We start from the raw sequence: 26,368 nt of genomic DNA on the forward strand, positions 1-26,368 counted from the left end.
GTTTCACGGCATTAGAACCTCCTGGTGAACATAAACTAGTGTGTGTTTCACAGCATTAGAACCTCCTGGTGAACATAAACTAGTGTGTGTTTCATAGCATTAGAACCTCCTGGTGAACATAAACTAGTGTGTGTTTCATAGCATTAGAACCTCCTGGTGAACATAAACTAGTGTGTGTTTCATAGCATTAGAACCTCCTGGTGAACATAAACTAGTGTGTGTTTCACAGCATTAGAACCTCCTGGTGAACATAAACTAGTGTGTGTTTCATAGCATTAGAACCTCCTGGTGAACATAAACTAGTGTGTGTTTCATAGCATTAGAACCTCCTGGTGAACATAAACTAGTGTGTGTTTCATAGCATTAGAACCTCCTGGTGAACATAAACTAGTGTGTGTTTCACAGCATTAGAACCTCCTGGTGAACATAAACTAGTGTGTGTTTCATAGCATTAGAACCTCCTGGTGAACATAAACTAGTGTGTGTTTCATAGCATTAGAACCTCCTGGTGAACATAAACTAGTGTGTGTTTCATAGCATTAGAACCTCCTGGTGAACATAAACTAGTGTGTGTTTCACAGCATTAGAACCTCCTGGTGAACATAAACTAGTGTGTGTTTCATAGCATTAGAACCTCCTGGTGAACATAAACTAGTATTTATAGCTCCAGTGGGACAGTCCTATCAATTTTTGGGGTTGCATCAGCTACACTTCCTGACATCTATAGGCACAAGGCTATATAACCAGGACACAGATGGAGGTAGATGGAACCCTCAGATATTTCTCAGTATATGTTGTCCACTGGCAGATTAGCTTCAAGTAAGTTAAATTACCCAGTCAGGCTTACAGCTCCTATACTGACCCATACTGAAGGATTCCAGTTCTCCGCTGGCCCCATGGATGTCTGGATTGGCTTTTATCTCTCCTCACAAATACAGACACAGTGATGCTGCAGTGTTTATGATGAGAGACTATCAGGGTTTATCAGTAGGAGAAATCTAAGAGGATTAGAGACGGACTGGGCAGTACCGTGCTGCTGCAGAGGTGATACTTTTGGATAGGTGTGCAGTCGGGCTGCACACAGAGGAACCAGGGATTCAGGGTCGGCTCCTACGGCACTATCGCACTGAGAGGCAGGATTAGAGCAGCATTAGTCCTGCGGCAGTAATTAATGTAGCAGCTAATGGGATGGGGCTGTGTGGTGTATGGTTGTATTTTTGCATGGAGGAGAGTGGGTAAGGATGTGCTGGGTGCATAAATCACAGGTGACAGATGCAGCGGAGACAGAAGCATCCATTCATCATGAGCAGGGGAGAGAGAACACTTCACATTGTTTAGTCATGTCTGACACCACTTACTGTACACCGTAGTTCCCAATTAACTGAATGTATGCTGGAAATAGCAGATACGGTCTTGAGACTCCCTGAGAGAAGCAACTCTTTTCTCTTTGAATAGAAGCTCACAGGTCCCCTGGAGGAGCATGGATGTCACTGTGTTTTGTCTTTTCAGTTTTTTCTCTCACATAGGCATGACCAGACTTTTTCTTTTAAGTGAAGGGGAGTAGACCTAATGCTACAATAACAGCACTGGCAGATCATCACATGAGCCATTTTGTTCATGGAGATAAAAAGGTTGGAAAGCCATGGGGGGTAGGATGTGTGTGTGTGTGTGTGTGTGTGGGGGGGGGGGGGGGTAGGATATGTGTGTGTGTGTGGGGGGGGTAGGATATGTGTGTGTGTGTGGGGGGGGGAGTAGGATGTGTGTGTGTGTTTGTGGGGGGGTAGGATACGTGTGTGTGTGTGTGTGGGGGGGTAGGATACGTGTGTGTGTGTGTGTGGGGGGGGGTAGGATACATGTGTGTGTGTGTGTGGGGGGGTAGGATACGTGTGTGTGTGTGTGGGGGTAGGATATGTGTGTGTGTGTGTATGTGTGTGTGTGTGTGGGGGGGGGGGGGTAGGATACGTGTGTGTGTGTGAGTGTGTGTGGGGAGGTAGGATACGTGTGTGTGTGTGTGGGGGGGGGGGAGTAGGATACGTGTGTGTGTGGGGGGGGGTAGGATACGTGTGTGTGTGTGGGGGGGTAGGATACGTGTGTGTGTGTGGGGGGGGGTAGGATACGTGTGTGTGTGGGGGGGGGGGAGTAGGATACGTGTGTGTGTGGGGGGGGGGGGGGGGGTAGGATACGTGTGTGTGTGTGTGTGTGTGTGTGTGTGTGTTAGAACCAGAGAACACTGCCATAGTAGAACAACGGTGATGCACTGATGTGGCATTTATAAAACATGTTTGTCCACCGCACCATTAATGGCTGTGAAGTTGAAGACACAACAAACACATACTGTCACAGCATTTCCAGATTGTGGCGCAGCTTTATATGATCAAACATTAATTATATTCCAGTGAGGAAAATAACCAAAGGTACTTACAAAATCTACAGGCCCGGTTTGCTTGGCTTCTCTTCTTCTGTTCTTGTGGTCACTGACCACCAAATTAAGAGAAGAAAGAGACAGAAAGACAAGGGTTAGTATCACACTTTCACTCACCACAGAGAGATAGGCAAACTCCATATTTAAAAGTCATATTTTCTTTATTGCTCATAGGGGGTCCTGACCTCTGGGTCCTGACCTCTAAGGTAAAAAACAAGAAGTGTAAGTTCAATACATCAGTACAGCTAGTAGCAGTGTGTACACGGGCTGGTCTATATACACACACCTGTATGATTCCCTGGGTTGCTCTATATACACACACCTGTATGATTCCCTGGGCTGTTCAGGAAATGTTAAAATCAAAGTCAAATTCTAATTTATTTATATAGTGCTTTTTACAACACATGTTGGCACAAAGCAGCTTTACAATCGTATGGGTCCAAATCCCTAATGAGTAAGCCAAAGGCAACAGTGGCGAGGAAAAACTCCCTATAGGGTGGGGATTAGGAAGAAACCTCGGGAGGACCAAGACTCAAAAGGGAACCCATCCTCCATTGGGCGGCCCGTTAGCACAAGTCCGTATTTATAGTTCAAACATAGTTCTATAATTATAGTATATAGTGAAACGTCACCCTAATCATTCAATTAGAAATGTTTTGACTAACAGCTTGGCAGTGGCCCGGAGGCAGAAACACAAAGTGAGCCAATATGTTCTTGATTAATTAACACAGCGCTAAATACTAGAGACTTTTTTCAACAGAAATTAAATTACTACATCTGAATGTCCACACGAAGATGAGAGAAAAGCCCATATAAATTAAATGGGAAGGAAAATTGGGTTTGTGCTCCTGAGAGTTAATGCACTTTGTAAAAACCTTTGGAGGTTTGTAATTACACACTGCTTACTATTGTATTGTGCACTTAAAATGATGCATGGATGTAGCCTACCACAGGAGGCAAACACTTTTTTACTGTTTAACCGGCAAGCCCTTACCATCATCTGACGTGTAAACCAGATGAGCTGAGACGTGTTAGAGTCCGATGATGCTACTGTATTTGAGCTGCACTTGTGATATGATACATGGTACTTCCTGTTTCCAACGTAGTGTCACATTTATGCATAACTAATGCTAATGCTTATAAAGTTGCATATACTGACATATACTGCAGATTATAGTTTGACTATAGCTGCTCCCCCCACCACACACACACACACACACACACACACACACACACACACACATACACACATACACACACACACACATATTAGCTTACATTTTATTTACCTCCAGATGCCCAAATCCACCACCACTCTTCATTTTTTAAGTTCTGGAATATATTTCGAGACTCATAAAATTAATGTAGAGATTAATGCTGTATATCTTTCCTCATTTATGTTGCTTTATTATATGCCGCTGACCACCTTCTAGTGGAGTAAATGAATATGGAAGTAAAAAGCTCACAGAGTGGATCACACCTTTATATAAATAAAACCTCCCGCCACAAAAATGCGTATTAAATGATAGAAGCTTTGTCCAAATGCATAAATCTCCAATGCAAACAAAAGATACAAACGATAAACATAGCTCATAGCCTACAATAAAAAACATTTTTGACAAACTAAAAAAAGTAATTAATCGGGTTGACACTACGTAGCTCTCATTTTAAATGTCAAAAATGTCATCTCTGCATGTCCCATAATATGCTCAGTAACCCTTTATTTGTAAGAAATTTTAATGCAAAGCAATTGATTAGTAATGTAATGCTAGTAAAATGTAATGCCATTAAAATATAATTCTCCACATAAACTATTTGTAAACTACTTAAAACCATGCATACATTTTACATAGACATAAAAACGTATTAACTCTATTAGGTTGCAGGAGGACACAATTAGTTGAATCTCCTGTACGGTTTTAATAACCTGAAGTCATATAAAATGAAGGCTACTCAGTGTAAAGCCAATAAAGCTGATCCACACACCCATGAACACACACACACACACACCCATGAACACACACACACACACACACCCATGAACACACACACACACACACACACACACACACACACACACACACACACACACACCCATGAACACACACACACCCATGAACACACACACACACACACACACACCCATGAACACACACACACACACACACACCCATGAACACACACCCATGAACACACACACACACACACACCCATGAACACACACCCATGAACACACATCCATGAACACACACACACCCATGAACACACACACCCATGAACACATCCATGAACACACACACCCATGAACACACACCCATGAACACACACACCCATGAACACACACACCCATGGACACACACCCCCATGAACACACATCCATGAACACACACACACACACACCCATGAACACACACACACCCATGAACACACACACCCATGAACACACACACACCTATGAACACACACCCATGAACACACACACCCATGAACACACACACACCCATGAACACACATCCATAAACACACACACACCTATGAACACACACCCATGAACACACACCCATGAACACACACACACCTATGAACACACACCCATGAACACACACACCCATGAACACACACACACCTATGAACACACACACCCATGAACACACATCCATGAACACACACACACCTATGAACACACCCATGAACACACACACACCTATGAACACACACCCATGAACACACACACACACCTTTGAACACACACCCATGAACACACACACACCTATGAACACACACACCTATGAACACACCCATGAACACACACCCATGAACACACACACCCATGAACACACACACACCTATGAACACACACACACCTATGAACACACACCCATGAACACACACACCCATGAACACACACACCTATGAACACACACCCATGAACACACACACACCTATGAACACACACACACCTATGAACACACCAGTGATGTCAGTAACGCGTTACTTAGTAACGCGTTACTCTAATCTTACCACTTTTTTCGGTAACGAGTAATATAACGCGCTACTATTTCCAGTCCAGTAATCAGATTAAAGTTACTTATCCAAATAACTGTGCGTTACTATTTTTATTTTCCCTAGTAAAAATATATATTTTTGCTTTCTTCTTGGTCAGTTCTACTTTTGCGTCTGACCGTAGCGCTCGACTCCGCACGCTGCGCGCGACCCTGTGAAAGCGCGAGCACGTTTTACAAGTCATTTTTTGCGTGTCCTCCCGTAACAATATGTGGTAGTATAAAGAAACACCCCTCAAAAACAGGGGAAGGAACATTTACCTGAAGAACTTTATTGTTGCTTTGTGTTCCACGTTTGAAAAGTGCTGGAATTTTGACTAACGTAGCCTACTTTATTAAAATGCTTGAAATTGTAATGGTATTTCGTTTCACAAGCTGTCTGACTGAACAGTTCGCTTGTATTACGTTTACAAATAAATTTACAAATAATACCGCGCAGCTACACAAACGTAATGTCAGGAGATACTGTAGCGATTACTACTCCTCACGGCGAGTCTTGCCCTTTAAGTGACACTGGGGGGGCGGCGACGGCGCGCGCCAGGGTTGCGTTATCAATAAAGTTTCCCTCCTCGGATTTTTGGATTAAGCAGTTTTTGCCTCTGTTACCGAACCTGCTTCAATACATTGTTACTGTTAAAAATGCACTTCCAATAAAGTGAGTATTGGAAAAATTATTTTTGCTGCTGAATGTAACTACTAAAGTAACTTGTAATCTAACGTAGTTACTTTTAAAATCAAGTAATCAGTAACGTAACTAAGTTACTTTTAAAAGGAGTAATCAGTAATCAGTAATCGGATTACTTTTTCAAGGTAACTTGGCCATCACTGGAACACACACACCTATGAACACACCCATGAACACACACACACCTATGAACACACACACACCTATGAACACACACCTATGAACACACACCCATGAACACACACACACCCACGAACACACACACACCTATGAACACACACACACCTATGAACACACACACCTATGAACACACCCATGAACACACACACACCTATGAACACACACACACCTATGAACACACCCATGAACACACACACACCTATGAACACACACCTATGAACACACACACACCTATGAACACACACCCATGAACACACACACACCTATGAACACACACACACCTATGAACACACACACCTATGAACACACCCATGAACACACACACCTATGAACACACACACACACCTATGAACACACACACCTATGAACACACCCATGAACACACACACACCTATGAACACACACACACCTATGAACACACACACACCTATGAACACACACCTATGAACACACACCCATGAACACACACACACCCATGAACACACACACACACCTATGAACACACACACACACCTATGAACACACCCATGAACACACACACACCTATGAACACACACACACACCTATGAACACACCCATGAACACACACACACCTATGAACACACACCTATGAACACACACACACACCTATGAACACACACACACCTATGAACACACACACACCTATGAACACACACCCATCACCTTTCACTGGTGCATCTCTACTTCTACCTTGAAGTATTATACGCTCACATTGTTATGAAGTATGCTATCTCATTTGTCTCAGATTGACAAACGATTTTTTCTGCTGGAGATCTCTCTCTCTCTCTCTCTCTCTTCTCTCTCTCTCTCTCCCCCCGTTTTTTTCTATGACATTTTATTCACCATCACATGCTGATACATGGTTTGATCTGTTTGTGTGACTCAACATCACATTTGCGTGACAAAGGCCACTCGCTAATTCAAATGCGAAAAACAACGGTTTGACATTTTGCAGCGGGTTAAAATACTTGACCTGTTTAGTCCAAACTTTATTCACCCAAGAAATTATTTCTCTCAGTTCAAGTGGGCACGTTTAAAAGTTTTTGGTTTTTTTAATTGGTGATTTATAGTGACAACACGGACACACAGTGCAACAGAAGATGCAAGAGTAGCTGTTGAGAAGTGTTAACTCCCCCAGTTCGGCCATTTTATCTCATTACTGCTGCTTACAAATTAGACTTTAAAATTCATGTTCTACAGAGCTGTTTGTCGTTTATGGTGCGAAAGCCCTCCTCTCAAAAACATGGAGAGAAAATTACACTGCAGCTTTGTTTGCTAAAGGCAGGTGGCGCAAACTAAAGCAGCACATAAACAAACACTGCCAAACAGCTGGAGCTGGTCCAGACAAACAAACCTGCAACAGGCGCAGAAAACCACACGTAAGTGGGCGGGGCATCTTTAGGTGTTTAAAGGAGCTCAGCTCTCCAACAGCCTGTTTTTACAAACATAATCTAGAAAGGTCACGTCTGTTCCACTGCCATATCTGCTGTATCTAATAAGGGAGCAGTAGTGTCTGCTACCAGCTCTGAGATACAACAGTGAAGAGCAGTGGCTAATTCATCGTAGGGTTTGGTGTGGTAATTAACACTTCCAGGCTTTTCAGAAGGGTGATTCTGCTTATGTACGTCAGTGTGCACAGTCCATCAGGAGCAAGAGAAGTGGGTGGCACAGGGACAGTGGGGGGGGGGGGGGGCAGGGACAGTGGGAGTGGCAGAGACAGTGGGGGACACAGGGACAGTGAGGGTGGCAGGGACAGTGGGGAGGACACAAGGACAGTGGGGGTAGCAGAGACAGTGGGGGACACAAGGACAGTGGGGGTAGCAGGGACAGTGGGGGACACAGGGACAGTGGGGGTAGCAGGGACAGTGGGGGACACAGGGACAGTGGGGGTGGCAGGGACAGTGGGGAGGACACAGGGACAGTGGAGGTAGCAGGGACAGTGAGGGTGGCAGGGACAGTGGGGAGGACACAGGGACAGTGAGGGTGGCAGGGACAGTGGGGAGGACACAGGGACAGTGGAGGTAGCAGGGACAGTGGGGAGGACACAGGGACAGTGAGGGTGGCAGGGACAGTGGGGGGACACAGGGACAGTGAGGTAGCAGGGACAGTGGGGTGGACACAGGGACAGTGAGGGTGGCAGGGACAGTGGGGAGGACACAAGGACAGTGGGGGTAGCAGAGACAGTGGGGGACACAGGGACAGTGAGGTAGCAGGGACAGTGGGGTGGACACAGGGACAGTGGAGGTAGCAGGGACAGTGGGGTGGACACAGGGACAGTGAGGGTGGCAGGGACAGTGGGGAGGACACAGGGACAGTGGAGAGGACACAGGGACAGTGAGGGTGGCAAGGACAGTGGGGAGGACACAGGGACAGTGGAGGTAGCAGGGACAATGGGGGTATTGCGGGCATGACATTTCCCATTCTAAAGTCCACCCTGCCTTAATCACATATTTTCTGAGAATACTGAGAATCTGACTATCCTGAACCACCAAACTGCCTGAAATGTCTCACACACTAAAGGTGAAACTTCTCTTATTAGTGGAATGTGGTGGAAGACTTCTATAACACTACATTATATGGCATAAAAGGAAGAATGAGACAAAGTTGGCATGTCAGTGTGATCATTAGGTAAGTGGCCATTAGGATCAGTGACTAAGATCAGAGCCTTCATCCCTTTGGTCAGAAGACTCTCAAGGAAAGGGTAGAAATCTAATTACAAAAGTGTTGAGACACTTCACAGGTACATTTGACACTGGCAGAATTTCGGACAAGTTGGTGAGGAAAGTAATTGGTGAAGATGTTAATATAGTCATGCTCAGTTGACATATTGCACGGATATGAAGAGTCCATGATATATTAAAGTTTCATTTATTATTTTTGTATTTATTTCCTGTCATTATATACTTATTGTTTCATAGTTATCAGCAACTTTTTTCTCAATATTCACATGAAATTTCAGAAGGAAACATTCTTTTTTTGGAAGGACAAAAAAGCAGATGTGAGCACAGCAGCCTTCTGTAAACTCTCACAGGCTAAGCTGCTGGTATTTACAAATATCCACAAGAAACCCCAGTGAAAATGTCCACAGCTCCCTCGTAGAGCAAGCATCCCAGTGACGCTCAGAGCTACTTTTCCCTTAGATTGTGTTCTAAGCAGTCTCTGCATAGGATTAAAATAGCATGTTTAGAAATAAAACTGTCTCTGCATATACAAGGACTGATATAGTGCTCAAGTGAGAATGTAATTAGTCTCAGTAGCACTTTCTAAGCCCAGACGGAACTGTACTACAGTGTAGTGAATTTTAAAGGTTCCAAAAAAAAAAACCATAACATACAAATTCATTACAATGACACTGTGCGATGAGGACATCTCTATACTGTTGGAAAGTGAGCCAAAAAAGTCCTAAAAAGTAATTTATTTTTAGAGCCCTTCAGTAAAACTGTCCTTACATGCTGATAACTATCACAAGAGTTGCTCTGAGAAAGGAAAACCAATTAACAATGTAGGAAATGTCTCTACAAAGAATCAGTTCCCTCTGCCTGTCAATTATTTTGCATTTGCATGCACATAGAAGAGTAGGCTGAAGCCTGATCATGCAGGTCTTTGAGGAAAGGGACTTCAGAAAAACGTTTGTACATACGGTGTGGGATTAATGGAGGAGGGTTGACTCCTTCAATGTTGAAGTTTGATGGACATTAGCAAGAACTTTACAATCTGAAATCAGTGATGCTTAATCCAGTCATTATATAAATGCATTTCATACTTTATCCACTATATACAAATGATTTGAAATGAAGTTGACTGAGATGTTTGGGATGCCATTGAGTGGCAGATTGCTTATCTTCGCTGGAAGCCTGCTTAATTCCATTTAAAGCTATGATGCTCTTCCTGTGTATACCAGATTTGCAGTGTAGCTGTGGTCCATTGAGCCAAAATCTGCCCATGCAGATCAGATCCAAAACTGAGGTAGTGAAAGTCAAATTAAGTTTATGTAGGAGGCTCAACAACAGGTGTAGTGATATAGGATGGAACAGGAAACAAATGACATAAGATGTTTGTGTGCTTATAGTAGTGGTGTTTGGTTGTATCTCTGGAGATGGGTTGTATCTCTAGGGATGGGTTGTATCTCTAGGGATGGGTTGTATCTCTAGAGATGGGTTGTGGGGCGGGCAAGCAGGACATGCTTACACTGTGGTTGCAACGGCAAATTTCCCCCAATGGCCAGCAGAGGGAGCAAAGCCAAACAGAATGCAATTAGGACAGTCAACCCTGTCCAAGTGTAACAAGCAGCAGTTTGAGTGCACCCACCCCTCAGGGCCTTGCAGGAGAATGGCTAAAAATGAAGCTGGCCGGGACATGATTTGGAAATAAGTGCTGAGGGAACTGGTGGGCTTATAAGCCGGCCAGCACAATGAGGCTCGCAATGGGGAGGGAGGTAGATTCATGGGGCTTTGTGCTCAGCTGCAGGTCTGGACACATCCTCCACTCCCCATCCTCAGCACTGCTGTGTGTATTCTCTACTCCACCGTTCATTCCAGCTTAGAGAAAACAGCCCATACAGAGCTTGTAATGATGTGTGGCATTGTTTTAACTTCTCAAATGACAGAGAAGCCACCAATTACATATGGCATTGTTGGAGAAATGTTGTTTTCCAACAATCAAACACCTCTGTAATTGGTAGTTGAACTTGTAGCAGTGGCATCCAAACTGTATGTGTATAGAGGCCTTATGGGCCCACTTTGCCTAGTGTTGACTAAGCCATCTATAGAATCAGTTTACTCTGTGGGGGATGAAAATTAGGAAAGAAACCAATTCACAAGTTTAGAGGAGCAAACTCTGCAGAAGAGCACAGTAATTACTGAAGGATTTATTTGTAGGATTCACAGTTCTGAACCTGGAGCACCCACTAACACATGTTAACAGCCCTTTTTTCTCAATTGTTAATTGCTCTTGTTGTTTAAAGACATCTTTAACCTCTTGTATGAAGTGTATAAATAATCACTCCATTTCTCCATCACATTTTCAGGCCTTCTTAATTACTCCATAACTCCTTGATTACCGGTCAAGGTGGATATCTGTAACCTTTATGCACCCCTTGCAAAATGTTAATGGTACCTTTCATGTTCCTAATTACATCAAGACTAGGACTTGACTTTCTCTCTTTCTTTCTGGGTGACATTTAAAGAGGTCTTTTAAAATTACCCCCTCCACAATTTGCTGGCAGTGGCCCTTAAGGTAGGTTTTTGGAGAACAGAACATGCTACACATGCCTTTTCATTAGGTAAACTAAGAAGCTGCATTTTCAAATCTATTCTCCACATGCAGACAGTCTATGTGTGAGTCTTTCATCTTTTGAGGTTGTTCGCTTGTTATGTTCTTTTATAATTAACATGTCTCTCTTTCATGTTACATGTTTAGTTGAACTGCAGCATTCTCGTCAATGTGACATCAAAAAAGCTCAGTTATGTGCATGGATGAATATGGTTCCTAAGAGAGTAAAAGATATTCATTATGATCAGGGAGCCACAGATAATCTTATCCTTGGTATACAATGACAACAAGGTCATGGCATCGATGATTCTGCAGCAGTTGTACTGACCACATCACTAAAAAAATCAATGGATCCTAGTCCAGACAGGAAAGAGACAATGATCTCTCTGTTTGTGTTTTTGATTTGAGCCAAACAGCATGGACGACATTTTAAGAGCACTTCAGTTCTATGTAAAACACAAAAAAGAAGATCAAAGACCCTGACCTCGTCCAACTACTAACTGTGCTGAAAGCTTTGAAGTGCAGAGACAAAGCAAACATGATTTCAGACACTACAAAACCTATTATTCACAGAAATGCAGTTCTGAATCATACATGGCTATGTCTTACAACCCATACCACAAAACAGTTATCCAAAAAGGTCATATAACATGAGCAATCAGTGTGGACTACAGGATATATATAATTTGAACCCATTACAGTGTGACCTTCTTGAGGTCAGTGATATTTTAACATTTGGGCAGGTGCTGCTTACACCAGGTCAGGCTGCTGGGCCTGAAAGGATATGGGTTTGATTGTCTCTGTGAATCATTTTCTGGAAGATTCTAGCATTGTTATCTGTGAAAACAGAGTGAGACTGCGCTTAGTGAGACTGAGGTTAGCATTTCTGCTTCACAGGTGGAGGGTAATTGCCTCAGACTTCAAAGCAGCATTGTGTAGGCAGAGAGGCATGAGCAGCAGGAAGCGTACAGTCCTGAGTTTGATTGCTTAAGAGAGGACTGACTGGGCTACTTTCTCTTGAGTGTCCTTCAAGAGGCTCTAGATTCATGTATCACAATGAATAGCAATGTTAGCATGTGTCCTCAAAAAAGAGCCATCTGTTCATGACTAGTTCAAGGAGGTTGCCACAAAAATATTGTTGATGCCACAAGGGAAACATGAATGGCTTTTAAAAAGTGGATAATTAAATAAACTCTTTTGACCCAAATGAATCCCAGACCTTTCATAAACTTTGAGCTACCCGAAAGCAAAAGCTCTCTATTTGTGAAGCGTCCTTGCTTTCATCTTCCATCCTACACTTGCAGCTATTAAACTAAACAGATCATAAACAACAACTCCCAGGTACATCACTAATAACAGACTGAATGTGATAAACGCATTTCTAGATCTCCTCAATAAGAGTGGGGAACAGGAGCGGAGTGCTGGATAACAGACTGGGGCTTTCAGCAACAAGATTACGGAAGTAATATCCGTTGTTCAGATATCTATCCATAAATGCAGACAGACAGCAGGCTTTCATTAATTTTCAAATCTCAGGTTCCATCTTGAAAATTTCCTCCAGCAATTACATTCATGTGTGCAGCAGGCTTGGAGCCTGCACAACCCAAGTCTATGCTGGAATCAGACTATGGTGGGATCAGACTGCTCTGGGATCAGACTGATTGTAGCCTAAGCTGCTGGCAGAGCAGAGGTACTCCAAGACATTTTATGTCGAACTGAGAATGTAAATTTCAGAGAAGTGCCATGACCGTGGGAGAGTGTGAAGACAGTATGAGACATTCACATGCAATGCAAAAATTAGATGTAATTCAATCAATCAATCAAATTTTATTTATATAGCCCTCTTTACAACAATTGTCACAGAGCAGCTTTACAAGTGTTCGAGTCCAAGCCCCCAGTGAAAAACTCCTTAAGGGCATGAGGAAGAAACCTTTAGAGGAACCAAGACTCTGGCTGATGCCGGTTACCATAGCAACAGTTTAATTAAATTTTATTTAATTAATTAATTAGGGTTTGACACTGAAAAGAGAACTCAGGCAAATTGTATACTCAGGTGTTGTTGTGTATGGTTGTCAGCAATGACAATGTCTTAATTCGTCACACTCACAAACGTCGACCAAAACGTCAGTGGTGCAGTGGCGTGAGGCAGGCAGAGACACAGAAAACTACCACTACATCATCTCTGACATAATAAAACCTCCTCACGCACCTCCAGAAACCATACTTACTCCCCATACTTACTCCCCATACTTACTCCCCATAATTAAACCCCATACTTACTCCCCATACTTACTCCCCATACTTAATCCCCATACTTACTCCCCATAATTAAACCCCATACTTACTCCCCATACTTACTCCCCATACTCAATCCCCATACTTACTCCCCATACTTAATCCCGGGCTCTCTGATGAAGCGTGTTTGCACCCCGCATAATCCAGCAGCGCGTGTACACCGACTAGTTTTACTCTGTTAAACGGCCTTTGTTGTTTGCCAGAAATAACTGAATGGAGATTACACAAAAATAAATCTTTCATTAATATCATATGAAAAGCAGGATGGGTTTATGTTGAAAATTTAATTCAATGCATCTATTCTGCTATAGAGTCTATTGAAGCAGGCAAGATAGCTCAATGCAATCCTGTTTGATGTCATCATATTTTATTTTCCCCCTTTTCTTTTTTACCCAAGGATGTGTTGCTTGGAGAAAGAGGAAGAGGAGGAGGAAGAGGAGCCATCACACCACCGCCACCAGAAGTTGGTTCAGCTCCACCGTGGGAGGGGCAGCCAGGCTGTCAATCACCAGCTTGCTTAAAAATGCAGCGATAATCACAATGCTACAGATGAGAGACAGAAAGAGTCCAGCAGCTTCTGCTGTCACAGCCAAACGCACTGTGTGCAAAGCTCATGTTGTCATCCATATTAATTGTGTGACATTTCACAGCAGAACCAATTGGCCCAGGTGCATACAGACAGATTCTATTAGTATGGGAGACTGGGAAGGTGTGTTGGTGGCTTTGTAAATTATTGCAAAATTATGACACCTGCTTTCATAATGATGAAGTGGTACATATACAGAACTGCTTGTAAGCTGTTATTCCAAGGTAGGTCTTTTTCCTCATCCCGTGTAGCACATATTCATTATGCAGAAAAGGGTATTTGGGGGAATTAATAGTGCAGGTTTTGATTTCTGTTATAGCAGCTTGTAATGCTTCTATTGGGCAAAAGCAGATGGACATCGACATACATCTGTGACTGATCTGGCTGCAATAAGCCTGGATAACAAAGCAGCACTGAAGCGTTGAAAAGGCAGCTGTTTCTCGCCCAGGTAGCCATCACATGGGACAGCAAGGAGTCCGTGACACAGTCAAAGCACTGCAGCATGCATCAGTGACAGCCCAGACCCCAGGTACTGACTGCATCAACAGCCCAGACCCCAGGTACTGACTGCATCAACAGCCCAGGCCCCAGGTACTGACTGCATCAACAGCCCAGACCCCAGGTACTGACTGCATCAACAGCCCAGACCCCAGGTACTGTCTGCATCAACAGCCCAGACCCCAGGTACTGACTGCATCAACAGCCCAGACCCCAGATACTGACTGCATCAACAGCCCAGGCCCCAGGTACTGACTGCATCAACAACCCAGACCCCAGGTACTGACTGCATCAACAGCCCAGATCCCAGGTACTGACTGCATCAACAGCCCAGACCCCAGGTACTGACTGCATCAACAGCCCAGACCCCAGGTACTGACTGCATCAACAGCCCAGATCCCAGGTACTGACTGCATCAACAGCCCAGACCCCAGGTACTGACTGCATCAACAGCCCAGACCCCAGGTACTGACTGCATCAACAGCCCAGGCCCCAGGTACTGACTGCATCAACAGCCCAGACCCCAGGTACTGACTGCATCAACAGCCCAGACCCCAGGTACTGACTGCATCAAGAGCCCAGACCCCAGGTACTGACTGCATCAACAGTGTAGGGTGTGAGATCTGCAGGCTTGCCAAGAAGAGGCAATAATCCTCCCAAGGCCGTGGGAAATAAGTCGTATATGATATCTGGATAATTGAGCAGAGAGAAAGAGGATGATAGAGAAGGAGAGAGAGGGAGGAGGAGAATGAGAGAAGAGAACAAAGTTATTGATTTATCTAGAGACTTACTGACTAAAATAAAGAAATCTGGCAAAAATGGTGAAGAAAGGATAAGCACCCAGGAGGGTACACCACTTCATTGAGGCTGATATATTTTCATATTTTCACTGCTGATCTTTACTAAAATTCTAAAAAGGACATTATTTACATAAAACTTGAACTGCTTCCTGATCATTTTATAAAGGGTACATAACTAGAATTTCATTCCAAATATTAAAGGACAAAGAATGATAGAGAATTCCTGGTGTGTGCTGGTTTGTAATGCAATCCAGCTTTATTTGTCAAGAACTGCAGTGCCACAAAAAAAAACAACAGAAAAATCTTTGGTTTTGGGATGATTGGTTTCTGACTTGACAGGAAAACTGAGGGTGTTTTCACCAGGATTGTGTGCTGAGTGATCAAGTACTCTAGAGTTCATGATAAGTATCTCAAGTGTTTTGAGAGGTGGACAAGAAAACAACAAGCACAAAAACTGGCTATGCTCGGCTCCTCTGGGTCGGCACCGTGGGTCTGGACTTTGACGCATCAAGCCCACGGGATGTTTTGTGAGACTGTTCATATGATTCAACACCTCATGACCTACACTGTGCTGTTGCATTGAGCTATCTAAAAACCCCTGCTGCTCAGAAACCTGGAGTGTGCTCACACTCACTGATCTGGTTAGATTGACACTATTAATCCGAACTAAACTAATGTTACTAATCCACTGCGAATGATATTTACATTTATCCAGAGCTACTTACATTTTTATCTCATTTTTATACAAGTGAGCAATTGAGGGTTAAGGGCCTTGCTCAAGGGCACCTCAGTCATGGCCTCAGCTGTGGGAATCAAACCCACAACCCTCCGGTCACAAGACCTGGGGCCTCATGTACAAAGACTTGCGTGGATTTCTTACTAAAAATTGGTGTACGTACAAATCCAGAAAATGGTGGATGTATCAAACCGTGCGTACGCCGGAATCCACACACATTTCTTTTGTACATCCCAATCAACGTGAAATTGAGTGCACACAGTGACACACCCCCTATAAATATGCAAATTCATTTAAATTTGCCCTGTACAGGAGAGGTTTGCTCTTTGATCTATCACAAACCATGTCTAAACAGGGAAAAAAGAGGAACTTCACCGAATGTGAAAGTAGAGACGCTCTTGAATGAGGTAGAGGTGCGGAAAAAATGTTTGTTTGGCACAAGGTGGCATTACGGAAAAGCGCAAAAGGTCTGAGTGGGACAGCGTGTGTGAAGCTTTAAATGTTGTGGGGTCAGAATAATGCACACTGGCAGAATTATATAATGCACCTAATAAATATCAGTGATGCGCTCACTACCATCAGCGGCTCAATAAAATAATTGGTTAAAATTTGCGCTGCACATTCATTTGTCCTGGCTCTGGGTTCGCTGGGTGCTCCACCACCTCTAACAATGGCACGGCATACCTGTGCGCAACATTGTGCAGGACCTCACATGCCCTCACAATACGACACACCTTCTCTGGCCGATACAGGAGCATCCCCCAATCCTGTCCAGCCAGCACCACCAGCTTTTCAGCTGCCCAATCACCCTCTCCACAACTGACCGGGTGCGAGAATGGAGAGAATTGTATCTCCGCTCCCGGTCAGTCTGTGGATTACAAAGGGTCATCAGCCACGTCTTGAGCACGTGTAAGTAATTTAACAATTACCCATGTTACCAAAATGAATTATTCTAAGCTGGAAATGTCAAGTGCTTTTATTTAAATGCTTAAATTTTGTTGCTTACCAAGAAGCCACCCATCACGCACTCTGCTAGCTTGTAATCTTATCCCAACCATGCAGTTTGTAAGGATGTACAAATCATTGGGTTGATCCAGGCCAATGTGCCACTACATTAGTAAAGTACTTTTTTGCATCACAGAATATTTGCACGTTTATGGAATTAAAGCGCTTTCTATTCACATAAGCAAATTCCTCCTCAGATGGTGCCTTTATAGAAATGTGTCTGCAGTCGATCGCTCCGATTATATTAGGGAAACCGGCTATCGCTGCAAATTGCGCTTTAATGTTTGCCTGGTCAACCGCTTCATATGGGAACTTTATATACCTAGCTGACATGCAGATGATCCCATCCAAAACAGCTGGCATGGCCCGGCTCAAAGATGACTGGGATATCCCCGACCGGGCTGCCAGTTCTCTTTGAAACGAGCCAGTTGCCAGGAAGCCGAGCGTTGTCGCTGGTAATGCGCGACTCCTCGCGTTTCTCTCTCCAAAACTGGACCCAACTCAACACAAGAGGACAGTTCTTGGAAATCTGAAACGGCTTATAAGCCGTAAAAGTCATAATGGTCACGGAAAACGCGCTCTCGGCGAATTCGGCCATTAACAATATCTTCCAGTAATGTCAACGCTGCCATCTCCCAAGAACACCAGCACAACATTTAATGCATGTCTATATAATCTAGGCTAAGTGGAAACACGTCGAATGATTATTTCAGTAAGGCAGTGAAACTTTCTGATTAATTTACTGTTTAATTTTCTGATTAATTTACTTTATTTTACCCAGTAAGGGCTTACTACAATGTGTGCTTGAAGGATATCTTAATAGTTGTAATTTCAATGCATCACCTCTAAGTGTCGCTAATTGACGAAAACACATTAGAAACATGCGTACGCCAGAGGTGAAGGTGTCGTGGGTGTACGCAATTTCTCACGTTCAAATCACATTTCGTACATCTGACCGTTTGCGTGAAAAATGTTTTTGTGCGTACGCACCATTCATACATGAGGCCCCAGTTCCCTACCACCAGGCCATGACTGCCCTATGTTGGGTGGGTGTTGGCTTTCCCATAGGAGGCTTGTCCAAATCCTAAATCAGAGTAGTAACTGGCTCCAGATTAGCCATTTTTGGATTACCCAGTGTAAAAACAGTTGTAGAGTCTATTACTTATAGAGAGTCTACAATATTTTATACATTACCAATCACAGTTGCCCTACCCAGGATGAGCAACTCTCTCTATATGGATGTGAATCTGCCAGTAAAGCCACTAAGAGAGAATGACGCCTTAGGAATCAAGCACAACTATAATCAACCAATCAAAATGCAGTATTTGTCTTCAAACATTCAAACTTATGCGTACGCACAAAAACATTCACCTCAGGCGTACGCATGTTTTTAATGTGTAATGGGGGGGGTGCGATGGACGTGATTTGTTGACGGGGGGTGGCGAACGTAACACTCGTGACAGAGAAACATGCCGCATAGAGACACAACGTGCTGTAGGTACCATGCCTCCACAGACAAAAGGGGGGTGCTCCCCCTAGGGCAGACCTGGGCAAACTACGGCCCGCGGGCCACATCCGGCCCGTTGTGCGTCCCTGTCCGGCCCGCGAGAGGCCAATCATAAATGAAACAAATATCTATGTCGTGCGTGCAATACAACTGTGACGCTTTTATTTTGAAAGCGCTAAGTTTGTGTTAATTCCGTGTGGACATACCTGCGTGTGTGTGTGAGCTGTGCGAGAAACACTAGGTGATCAGCGACAAGTTAAGGCTGAATTTATACTTTTGGGAGTGAACGTTGCACCTCGCACGAACCTACGCAAATGGCGGAAAATTTATGTGACGAATTTTAATTGTGCATTGTGTTCCAGGTTTGAAAAGTGCTGGAATTTAGGCTAAAGTACTTGAAAATGCTTGAAATTGTAACTGTATTTCGATTCACAACAAATAGCTGACTGAACAGGGGGGTATTCCAGAAAGCGGGTAAGTAAACTCAGAGTTAACGAAAGCTCAGGTTTTCTGTTCCAGAAACCGAACTTAGAGAGAACCTGAGTCAGCTGGGAAATATTGAAATGGACCTTGAAAGTGCCGTAGAAGTGCTTTAAAGCTAGGTTAAAGCCAGGTTTATACTTGACGCGGCGTGAGGGTCCGCGCGGCTAAAATTATGTAATCGCGGTGGCGGAGTGCCTCACGCGCTGTTGATTCGCAAGGTCGTGCACCTCTCGAATTTTGTAACTTCGCGCATGCCGCGCTTCAGTGCAATGAACATCATGTTCATTGAACAAGTCATGTTTGCAATACACCTTTACAAGGTGGAATTAAAGCATTTATACATCACTTTCAAGGTCCATTTCAATATTTCCCAGCACGTTAAACTTAATAAAGTTAAATATTTATACATACATTCGAAATGATCCGAAATAATTCGCTTTTTTATCACATTATTTATTTGTTGTTTATTTTCAAAACGCCCAATCTTAACGTCTTCACGTTCTCTCATGTTTCGTCCTGGAATTACGTAATACAAGAAAACTGTTCATTCAGATGTCTATTTGTTGTGAAACAAAGTAGTTACAATTTCAAACATTTTCAAGTATTTAGCCTAAATTCCAGCACTTTACAAATCTGAAACAAAAAGCAACATTAAAATTGGTCAGGTAAATGTTCCTTCCCCTGTTTTTGAGGGGTGTTTCTTTATACCAACACACATCGTTTCGGAGAACACTGCACAGAATGTGACGGCAAGTATAAACCATATATGTAATGCTGCAGCCCGGAGCCCCGGTGGGCGTGGGTAAAGGGCGGAGCATGTGTCAATCATTTTCGAATGCAGCCAATCAGATACTAGACTTTCGTTGTCAATCAATTTTTATTAAGCCAATTATCAGCCAGAGTTAGCTGTCAATCATTTTTTAATGCAGCCAATCATCTTAACAGATCTGCCAAAAGAAGGCGGAAACTGCACGGAGAAGCTCTTTAAACAGAAGTATATGCCGCTCTTACACAAAAGTAGCTGAATAAAAACATGAGAAGAGCCATGACTTTAGACATTTTTAAATCAAAGTTTAAAATACTTCTCACTTATTTTTCTGGAACGGCTTTAATGTTTTTTTTCTCCCTTTATTGCACGTATTGCATCATTTACATCATATATATATATGTGGCGAGTGTAAATTGTTAGCGGAGGGGAGGTGTAAATGGACACTTCTTTTGGCAGATCTGTTAAGATGATTGGCTGCAGTAAAAAATGAAAACGTTACCTGGAAAACGTTACCTGGTCGTGGCAGAAAGAAGATCCTGACCGCGACTGCTGTGCGCTACCTGAAGCGTAATGTGGAGAAAAATCCCCGCGTGACTGCTAAGGAACTGAAAAAAGACCTGTCAGATGTGGGCACTGAAGTTTCAGCTCAGACAATAAGGCGCGCACTGCATAACGAAGACCTCCATGCCAGAACGCCCAGACGCACCCCCTTGCTGACTCCAAAGAACAAGAAAAGTCGACTGCAGTATGCCAAAAGTCATGTGGACAAGCCACAAAGGTTTTGGAACAGTGTACTGTGGTCAGATGAAACTAAATTAGAACTGTTTGGGACAATGGACCAGCGCTATGTTTGGAGAAGGAAGAACCAGGCTTATGAACAAAAGAACACCTTGCCTACTGTGAAGCATGGCGGGGGGTCAATTATGCTTTGGGGCTGTTTTGCTTCTAATGGTACAGGAAAGCTTCAACGTGTGCAGGGTACCATGAATTCCCTTCAGTACCAGGAGATCTTGGAGGAAAATGTGATGGAGTCAGTCACAAACCTGTGGCTTGGGAGACGTTGGACCTTCCAACAGGACAATGATCCGAAGCACACATCCAAGTCCACTAGAGCATGGTTGAACATGAAAGGCTGGAACATTCTAGAGTGGCCATCGCAATCACCAGACTTAAATCCAATTGAGAACCTCTGGTGGGACCTAAAGAAGGCAGTTGCAGTGCGCAAGCCTAAGAATGTGACTGAACTGGAGGCTTTTGCCCATGAAGAATGGGCTAAGATACCCATAGGTCGCTGCAAGACACTTGTGTCAAGCTATGCTTCACGCTTGAAAGCTGTCATAACTGGAAAAGGATGTTGTACTAAGTACTAAAAAATAATGTCACTAGGGGGTTGAATAAAACTGATAATGATGTGAGCACAGTAAAGACATTTGTGGTTATTCCATCATAAATATTATGTTATGTTTGTCTAATTTATAAGTGCCTCTTTGATATAATTGTAAATAAGATGACTGAAATGATCAAAATCAATGTCAAACTGGCCAAAACACTTTATTTCAGTGGGGGTTGAATAAATTTGATCACAACTGTATTATTCAGCCAGTGTGCATTATTCTGACCCCACAACACTTAAAGCTTCACACACGCTGTTCCACTCAGACCTTTTGCGCTTTGCCGTAATGACACAACGTGCCAAACAAAAAGATTTTTCCACGCCATTTTCTGGATTTGTACGTACACCAATTTATAGTAAGAAATCCACACAAGTCTTTGTACATGAGGCCCCAGGTGACACACACTCTGTGTTTTTACTGTGCTCCACTGATTCCAGTTCAGCTTATTCTTTACCTGGAGAAATCACTGTATCAATGGTGATTATCCTGGACAGAGAAGGATATGATAATATGGGACAAGACATAATTACATTTTCCACTGAAACTTGACCACTAACACTCTAACTGGTTTTCAACCAGACAACCTTGGATCAGTGATCTCAAAGCTGCTCCTCTAACCAAAAGCCATAAGAAAAGGTCATTGTGAATACTACTGAACGATTCAGAAATACGAACATGAATTGAATTATAACATAAGTATCTGTGCCTTGATGGAATTTAATGAATATTCTGTTATGGTGGTCTGATTGAGAACTGTGAATGATGACTAAACATAATGTATACGAAATAGATCCATAATAATGAGCAAACAGTCTGGACAGGACTTCATGCTAGGTCTCTGAGTCATTTACAGCATAAGATTTTTGTAAACATGCAAAACAGTGGATGATTCATGCATAACAGTCCTGTTTATCTAAAGGAAAATGACCTTTGCATGGTGATAAGGGGGAGAGACAGGAAAAAATAAAAAAATCTCCTGAATGGTGACAGATGGCACATGAAAGAAGGAGTGTTTGTGTGTGTGTGTATGTGTGTGCTTATGTGTGTCTTTATGTGTGTGTGTGTGTGTGTGTGTGTGTGTGTGTGTGTGTGTGTGTGTGTGTGTGTATGTGTATGTGTGTGTACATATGAAAAGAAACAAAGCACAATTTCGCCTTTTGAAAAAGCACAGAGTAACTTCATCTAAGAGTGATGTTTCAGTGGTTTCTAGGCAACCCTCATTAAAGCACTTGTGTAATTCAAAGTGGTGTTGGAGGAGTGGGAGACTGCCAAACTGCCAAACTGGTTTTCAGCTCAGGAATTCAAATAGAAGCCACAAAGGAGGATTAAATGGGTTAAAAGCAGATTTGCCGTCCAGACACTTTTCTGGCAGCAAAGATGCTTGTTGAAAAGAGAATGCAAATACTCTTACTGGGATTAATTATGCATTTTGTATAGCTGCCATTTAAGAATCTTGGACTTTTGTGTCATGTATCTATATTGTTTACTGCTTATCTGTGTTTAGTGTGAATAGCTGTGATGGCCTTAATGATCTATGTAATTAATGTGGCAGGTGGCATATATATAAAGAAATAAAACAAAATGTAAAGATGTAAACATTTAAAGATATAATATACTATGACTAAATACATTTGAATTAGCCATTTAGTCATTTAAATTTTGCCATGATTTAAGGTAAGCTTTCCTGATCTCCTCTTGAAACTACTCTTGTCCATAGCTTTCTAGTATTGGGTTTGCATGCTTGAAAGCCAGTCCTGGTGAGCCTTTCAGAAACTACTGAACCGGATGGGAGGGGACAGTCTCACTCCTCCCCCCACTACACTGCTCACTCCTCCCCCCACTACACTGCTCACTCCTCCCCCCACTACACTGCTCACTCCTCCCCCCACTACACTGCTCACTCCTCCCCCCACTACACTGCACACTCCTCCCCCCACTACACTGCTCACTCCTCCCCCCACTACACTGCACACTCCTCCCCCCACTACACTGCTCACTCCTCCCCCCACTACACTGCTCACTCCTCCCCCCACTACACTGCACACTCCTCCCCCACTACACTGCTCACTCCTCCCCCCACTACACTGCTCACTCCTCCCCCCACTACACTGCACACTCCTCCCCCACTACACTGCTCACTCCTCCCCCCACTACACTGCTCACTCCTCCCCCCACTACACTGCACACTCCTCCCCCCACTACACTGCTCACTCCTCCCCCCACTACACTGCTCACTCCTCCCCCCACTACACTGCTCACTCCTCCCCCCACTACACTGCTCACTCCTCCCCCCACTGCTCACTCCTCCCCCCACTGCACTGCACACTCCTCCCCCCACTACACTGCTCACTCCTCCCCCCACTACACTGCACGACTGCCATCTTCTGAAAGCAAAGCTGAGCACAGTGAGGTGCTTGGGCAGGAGAACGCTGAGGAGATTGCACATCCATGATGCCCCAAGTTGATCGTCCAATTCCATGTGGTGCTAGACAGAAACACTTTTGCATTTAGATGCCCACTGAACTACAGCTGGGCAGCTGAAACACACTCTGCCATTTCATTATGGGGGGGGGGGGGGGGGGGGGGGGACGCATTTTTATAGTTCATCACTCCCAGCTTTCTTCAGTGTTACTGAGAAATATATGAGATGGGCTTATATGATGAAGGAGGCTGAGAGAATCTGTTCTAATGACTATTGCTGAAATGGTCTGCAGTGTGCAGATTACACTAGAAATGCAGATAAACCAAGAAGAGCACAGGAGTAATGTAAACCATATAAACTATAGAAATAATATAAGCTAGAAAAGGGTAGAAACATTATTTCTTCAAATTACTCAGAAATAAACTGTTTTATATTTATTCATCATGCAAGAAAAGTGGACAAATAAATGTGCTCATGATTTAAGCACCACACACACACATAGATATTAGCTTCCACATTCAAACCTCTGAGAGATGAAGCGCATTACACTGATGATCTCATTACAGTGGCACCTGTCAAGGGCAGGTGTGTGTTGCAGCAAATGAGCAATCAGGTCAATCACCCAATCAGATCAATCACCCAATCAGGTCAATCACCCAATCAGATCAATCACCCAATCAGATCAATCACCCAATCAGGTCAATCACCCAATCAGGTCAATTACCCAATCAGATCAATCATCCAATCAGATAAATCACCCAATCAGATAAATCACCCAATCAGTGTTGATGTGTTGGAAGCAGGAGAAGTGTGTAGAAGAACTACCATTGTGTTAATGCAGGCAGCTGTGTTAATGCAGGCAGCTGTGTTAATGCAGGCAGCTGTGTTAATGCAGGCAGCTGTGTTCACGCAGGCAGCTGTGTTCACGCAGGCGTGCCCATCCTAACCGCTGTTTGGTGCCAAAAGCACCTGCAATGTCAGTATCAGATCTGGACTGTGGTACAAAGGAAGAAGATGAACTCGTGTGATGAGAAGCATTTTTTTACATCACGTGGAGAGTTCATGATTTGCAAATGGTTTGAGGTACAAGACAAAGAGTTAAGTTCTTGACCCGGCCTCTAAATCCCCTTCGGTCCAACTAAGCATCTGTGGGATGTGTTGGAAGAACATTGCAGGGGTCACAGCATAGCCATGAGTTCTACACTTTCTCTTCCAATCCCTCAAATTCCTCCAACTTCTTATATTCTGTCCTTTTTTCATCATTTGGAATTGCCACATTTATTGCCACTGCTGTCTTCCTCATCCTAATCTAAATATATTCATATCCAGAGGTGTATAATCCAGGTTCAGAAAGTAAAAGTCCTCACCAGGATTTTGCTCAAGCTTGCTAGATTTTCTAATTAGTGCAATCCAGGTAAAATTAGTGAAATTAACACAATCCAGGAAGCCCGGTGGATGTGTTTGTACGGGTAGTGCTCGGTGGATGTGTTTGTACGGGTAATGCTCGGTGGCTGTGTTTGTACGGGTAGTGCTCGGTGGATGTGTTTGTACGGGTAGTGCTCGGTGGATGTGTTTGTACGGGTAGTTCTCGGTGGATGTGTTTGTACGGGTAGTGCTCGGTGGCTGTGTTTGTACGGGTGGTGCTCGGTGGATGTGTTTGTATGGGTGGTGCTCGGTGGATGTGTTTGTACGGGTGGTGCTCGGTGGCTGTGTTTGTACGGGTGGTGCTCGGTGGCTGTGTTTGTACGGGTGGTGCTCGGTGGCTGTGTTTGTACGGGTGGTGCTCGGTGGATGTGTTTGTACGGGTGGTGCTCGGTGGATGTGTTTGTACGGGTGGTGCTCGGTGACTGTGTTTGTACGGGTAGTGCTCGGTGGCTGTGTTTGTACGGGTACTGCTCGGTGGCTGTGTTTGTACGGGTAGTGCTCGTTGGATGTGTTTGTACGGGTAGTGCTCGGTGGATGTGTTTGTAAGGGTAGTGCTCGGTGGCTGTGTTTGTACGGGTAGTGCTCTGTGGCTGTGTTTGTACGGGTAGTGCTCGGTGGATGTGTTTGTACGGGTAGTGCTCGGTGGCTGTGTTTGTACGGGTAGTGCTCGGTGGCTGTGTTTGTACGGGTAGTGCTCGGTGGCTGTGTTTGTACGGGTGGTGCTCGGTGGCTGTGTTTGTACGGGTGGTGCTCGGTGGCTGTGTTTGTACGGGTGGTGCTCGGTGGCTGTGTTTGTACGGGTGGTGC

At 43.8% G+C, this 26,368-nt stretch overlaps 1 protein-coding gene across 2 annotated transcripts in view; it reads right to left on the minus strand.

The window, feature by feature from the left end:
* The window catches only part of syt1a (synaptotagmin Ia), a 262,139-nt gene that overhangs the window by 177,087 nt on the left and 58,684 nt on the right, over nucleotides 1-26,368 (minus strand). For both annotated transcript variants that reach the window (XM_076989718.1, XM_076989719.1), the window contains one exon: nucleotides 2,423-2,474. The gene's annotated coding sequence lies outside the window, so the exon portion shown is untranslated. The remainder of the gene's footprint in view (nucleotides 1-2,422; nucleotides 2,475-26,368) is intronic.

Source organism: Brachyhypopomus gauderio, unplaced genomic scaffold (genome assembly GCF_052324685.1).
Source record: "Brachyhypopomus gauderio isolate BG-103 unplaced genomic scaffold, BGAUD_0.2 sc70, whole genome shotgun sequence".
Lineage (NCBI taxonomy): Eukaryota > Metazoa > Chordata > Actinopteri > Gymnotiformes > Hypopomidae > Brachyhypopomus > Brachyhypopomus gauderio.